This window comes from Corvus cornix, chromosome 4 (assembly GCF_000738735.6).
Source record: "Corvus cornix cornix isolate S_Up_H32 chromosome 4, ASM73873v5, whole genome shotgun sequence".
Classification (NCBI taxonomy): domain Eukaryota; kingdom Metazoa; phylum Chordata; class Aves; order Passeriformes; family Corvidae; genus Corvus; species Corvus cornix.
Window position 1 is genome coordinate 63,069,535 of NC_046334.1, and position 6,030 is coordinate 63,075,564.

Sequence of the window (6,030 nt, forward strand, 5' to 3'; positions counted from 1 at the left end):
CTTAGACAGCGGTGGTGAGATTGGGATGTCTACCCTGGCTCAAAGTTGTTGGATGTGTTACACCAGAAAAGGCATCCAAATGTGAATGCTCTTGGTTTAACTAGCAACTTCAGTAGGAATAAGCCAGCAGAGAGTCTGCTCAAAAGATTTGTAGGGAAAAAACACCTTCCAGAAGCAACTACACCCCACCATGACTACACAAGCACCCCTGATCTGCCCTGACTTTAAAAGTGACATAGCTCTAAATATGAAGTATGGTTCAAATGAGGTTTCCTTTGAAATTGCTATCTTCTTTAAGTAAATGTAAATGTAAAATGTAAAATGACTCCCAGATCAGAGTGAGTGAAGCAAATATCCTGGTGGCAACAGAAAGTTGTAGCAGCACAGAGGAGCAGTGGTGTGTACACATAAATCTGTGAGCATAGGAACCAAGGATGCCTGGTGTCCTATTGATTTGTGACTCAAGGTAGAGTTTCCAAGAAGATCCCCCATGTCCAAGCAGGCCTAAACTTACTGTAAAGTCACCTTCTCAGTAGGAGCCTTAGCAGGACTTCTTTCTTTTGAGATCTTTCTCCATCTCTCAAATTTTAATTGACCAAAAGTCAAGTGGCAAGTAGAAATAATTGCATGAGCACATAAGCACACAAATTCCAACAAATCCATGTGTATCAAGGACTTTTACAGCAGATACCACCTGAATACTCTTGCAAATGCAAACACATCTGCCCCAGAGCACTGTTATGGAGTGCTGCTCCCTCCTGGGCACAAGGGTGCTCAGTTGCAGGGAATCTAAAATCCATCTAGAAGTGATGAATCATGATCCTTAAACCTCATTGTCACTGTTACAAATTAAAAGTCAGAATGATCTCCTTCACTTTACAAGCAGTGATAAATGCAGTAGAAGCCACTTAATTAGTCTATGATAAATTGCATGCCCAATTAATTGTGATGATTGCCTAGGGGACAAAACCCAACTCGAGGCAGTCTGATGACTCCACAGTAATGGCACATTTAGTGAATGTTGGAGAGTCTCTTTCCATGCCCTTTCTGCAGCTGTTGGAAGCTGAATCTCAACAGTTAACTGCCAGGGATGTATTTCCTTGCACTAGCTTTGCCCCAATTTGACCTTTTCTTCATTTTATTCTGGTTAAATGAATCAATATTATCTTAATACAGTGTTTCCTTTTGTCCTCCCAGCAGCAGTGCATGGCTATACTGCAGATTTAAAGTGCAATCAATGAAACATTAAATGAGTGCAATGGGATTCCTCATCCCTCAGAGCAGTAGGTGGGAACCAGGAGGAAAGACATTAAAGGTGAAGGAGTTACCTGAGTGTTAAATCAGTGCTGATCTGAAAGTCGTGCTTCAGAAATTTGTGTACAGAGCCCGGGAAGCATGACCATGACAAACAGGCTTGTACCTGTTTGAGCAAAAATGTAGTTTTAAAGTGTTTGTGCTAAACTGATGACAAAGACCATGCAGACATTGCTGTGTGAGTTTTGGAACAGTAAATGACTTCACAGGGCAGAGTCAGGTCCCAAATGTGCCATCTGCCTAGCTGCGGTTTGTTTATTTTATACAGGATTGAGTGTGGGGCCCATCTTGGTTCCTTTTACTTCATCATGTTATGATAACCACATAATTAATGTTTTTAGTATTTAGCAGATAAATGAGATGAAAAAAGAGAGAAATATCTGATGCTCAGAAACTCTTCTCAAGTGCTCAGTAGAAGCCCAGATTTATTCTATGATATTTAATCTATAATTTTTTAATATATAATATTCAGAATTAACTTACAGTAATAGTAAAGTTTGTTTGTGAACCTTTTCTGGGATGTTAATGCATAGGTGAAACAAACCTTTTTGGCTTTTTTTTCCCCTCCCACATTTTTTTTTCCTCACAGACGTTAATTTCCGGAACTTCCCAAAATTTCATCAGGAAAGTGGCACATTTCAATAAAGGCAAAAATATTTCACTTTATTTTGGGAGCTGAAGAATCTCCTGGAAATCTCATGAAAAGTGTGTTTAGAAAATATATCTGGTTTATTTCAGACCTTCTACTCCTGCAAGCATCTGAATGCTTATACTCTTGCCCCTTATTTCTTATACAAATGTGGAGTTTATACTTTTGCCCCTTCTTATTTGGAAAGTTAACCTCTCCACAAATGGAACTAGAGTTTGAGCAGAAACATATGGAGAAAATACGTGTTGTTCTTCTGGTTCCATGAAAAGTTATGAAGTGGAGGTGAAGAATGTGAGCTTAGTGGGGGAAGAGGAGGTCAATGAGAAATTTGTCCCTGTTTCAAATATTTTCTCATCACAGAGTAGATTGGGCAACGTTCTTCCTAGGTCAGGATCAAGGAGCTGTGTCTCCAGTGATTTGACTTTAGCCTCTCTCGGGATGGATTTCTGGCGGGAATTCTCATATTTCTTAGTGGTGTTTTAAATTGCAAATGTTCAGATAAAGAACACCATACATTCACAAAAAAAACCAGCTCTACAGACTTCTGTAGCAATGAACAAAGCTGATATCTGCTATTAAGAAAGTTCTTTACAAGAATAATTTTGAAGTGGCATTATGCATAATTAATGGGGACAGATCTGATGGTGAAGCAAACTACATTTGGCAGAAAGAACATTTATTAAAAATGTCATTAAAGAATTTAGGCTGTATGCTACCAAGTATTTTGTAACTCCCTTCACTGACTTCTTGGCCTCTTTATTTCTTTCATGTCTGGTAAGTAGCTTGAGGTGGTTGATGAGCATTGGAACTGAGGAAGGTTTGTTGGGTTTGACACATAAGAAGGAAGCTGTAACCCAGTCCATGCCTCATTTTGTGCATTTAGAGCTTTCCCAAGGCTTCTCTTTCATGTAGATTTTATGGAGTCAAAAATGAGTGGGGGTTTTACCATAACTGATTCCTCAGTGGAGGTAAATTTACACTTTTTTTTTTAATAATGAGTGCCTATTTCCAAAATTTACAAAATTTAAAATTTCTTCCAACCTATCCCTGACAAATTTACATCAATAGAAGTGGATAAATTTTGCTAAAATCTTCCAATAAATGATAAAGAAAAATAGAAAGTAAAATAGGCTGTAATATTCACTTAGAATGACAAGACCCATTTCTTAGAAACACCACCTTTGAAAGGGGAAGCCATGTGGGATATATTTCATCAAATACTGCATTCAATGTCATCTTTGGGAAAAAGTGTAACTTAACTGCTGCGTCTCTTCTATTTGAAATGCTGAGGCAGTGAAATAAAATAGTTACCTTTGAAATGAAATGCAGCCTCAAAGGCTGGTTTACTAGGACAAAAAGTTACTGCCCAGGGGATCCTTGGCACAGACTGGAATAATTGGAAGTATAAGTCCTGCTTATATATAGCTCATTTTTATTTAAAAATAGGTAAGGGGATCCTATTGTCCTTTCAAAATTTACTGATATCACAACACAATGTAAGTACCTAGGGATTTATTCTGCCATACCAATGAATGTTGGTTATAAATAAATAGCCCCACAGAAGCTCCACCTCTGGAAAAGAAAATGAGGAAGTATTTCAAATTAGGGGAATATTTACCTCCAGCACCTGAAATCAAACAGGTGGAAGTCAAAAAAAAAGTGTGTGTATATATATGAAAATGGGAGGTTTTCCCACCACATTTTTGCTATCCACTGGATATTTGATGGCTCTGCAAGCCTGGCACTGAGTTCTCTACTCAGTGAATTTAGAACAAGAACCTGTAAAGGCTACATGGTCTGAAGATGGACGTGGATTATGACCTGGCATTCATGATCCATAGATTCTATGACCTGAATTGCCAAAGGTAAGGAAATTTTAATCATGGATTTTTCCAACTCCTTAGGGAGTGACGAAGGCACAAAATATTTCCTTCAACAGCTCAGTGGTTTTCCCAGGTGGAAGAAGTGCCTCCTTCTCCTTGTGGCTTACATGCAGTCCTTTTCTTACAGGTAGGTCCCTCTTTTTTCAGTTTTACTGGGATTTGGTGTTGGCCTTATCTGAACCCTCCCTGGAGCTGACTGCAGCTGCTGCATTGAGCACTACCCTGTTCTCAGGGAGGCTTCACAGGGATATGAAGGAGTGGGTGAAACATGTCTGAAAGTCTTCCTGAAGAAGGGTTTAGTTTGATCTACTTTTCATGGAAGTACTTAAATATCTGTTATGCCAGAGGGAGAGATAAGGAAGATGGCATTGCTCAAGTAAGGACAATCCAGCTGGGACCTGCTCCAGGGGCTGTCCACCTTTGCTGGGGAAGCCTAGTTACTGGTAGGTGTCTGCTGGGAAATGACACCTGTAGAGGCCAGGCTGATGTTCTCCACCTTCCAAGCAGGACTGCCAGACCCTCACCCCCATGAGAGCGGCTTTGGGAGGTTGGCAGGAGCAGAACTCATGGGGCATTAGACATGTTGACAGAATGTAAACGTTTGCAGTGGCAGATGAAAAGAGGGTGGTGGTTTTGAAGAGTGAAATTTGAGCAAATGCACTCCAACCCTCCAGTCTATTCAGGGATTTAAATCCCTCTGTGGATATTGGCCTATATAGAAAGCCACTGGACTGTGCTTTTACATAAGATCCTAAGTGACTTTGTAAGCCTTCAAGCACTTCCAAATCCTCCACTTTTGACAACAGTGCTCTTTGTACTGAAAATTTAGTATATAAAGCCATATCATATACTGGGATTTAAATGTACTCAGGAAAGTTCCACATAATGGCATCTTAATGCCCAGACAAATGCAAAATTAATATACTGGAAATCTCCGGCAGCAGTAAGAGTAAAAGCAGTACAATTTTTTTATGTTTTGTTGGGGTTTTTTTAATAACAAGCTCTACTTCTGAGACAGGCAGAGGAAAATCTTCTCAAGCTGTAAGCTCAGCGTCCCCAGAGTGAATAGGGTTCAATGTAGCATGGATAATTTGTTTGCTTTGCAATTATTTTCCGTCAGTGGAGACAAATTGATTTGTACAATAAAATTGACGGTCACTGCAAGGCAGCTGGCTTTCTAAACTGTAAAAGAATTTGACTAGGTTAAGTGAGTACCAAATTTTTGGAGTACTGGGAAGTCCTTTCGTACTGGTAAAACTTGCAACAATTTTAGGGCTTGCCAGTGATTGCTATGTGAAATTCAATATCAGAGAATGCCAGAAGAGTTATTCTTAGTACCACTGTGAGCAGGCCCTTTGCCAGTTTATTAGCAGCCTGCTTTGGAAATTATTTCCACCAAAACAGAAATCAAAATGCAGTAAAAGAAACTGATAGTAGAACAGATGAATTGGTAGAAAGGAAATAGCAATAACAGCCTCCAAGCTGCCTTCTTATTTATTAAGGGGAAATGAGATATTTATGATCCAGAGTCAGGGATGCTTGACAACAATAGAGTTTCTAGCAGAGAAAAACAAGTAACAAAGCCATATCTGGAAAATTGGAGCATGATCAGACAGTGAGGTGTAAATGCTGCTAGTGGAAATATAGAAGAAATAACCAATATGTTCTGCAACTAGAATACTTGGATGTTTGTCCAAATAAAATTATTTAAATCTCATTAAAAATAAACAGCTATTGACATCCATTCTTTCACTTTTCTTTTTAAAAAACAAAGTCTTGGTTTGGCATCTCAAAAGGCCTGGCAAAATTTTAGCGCATGCATGATCAAATGTTAAGTGTGATTAGGAATGCTGTAGTACCTGGTAGCAGCCTGAAATAAGGCTTTGATTCCACTTTTCACAACACTGGGCTAATCAGGACATTCTGTCATATTCAATTTAAAAGCTGGATATGCCCCAGAAAAATGTTGGACCTAAAAGCTCAGCAAATAGCTCCGGTTAAACTTCACTTGGATGTTTCAAGTGTTAAACCTCATTGCAGACATCAGGATTAGATTAGTGATACTGTCAGTTCTGCAAAAGTCCAAGATCAGCACTAAGTAAAATAGAAGTTTGCTAAGACAGGCTAGTTTCTCTTTGCCCAAATTAAAAGGACCTGGGAAAAGTTGATACTGTACAGTTCAAG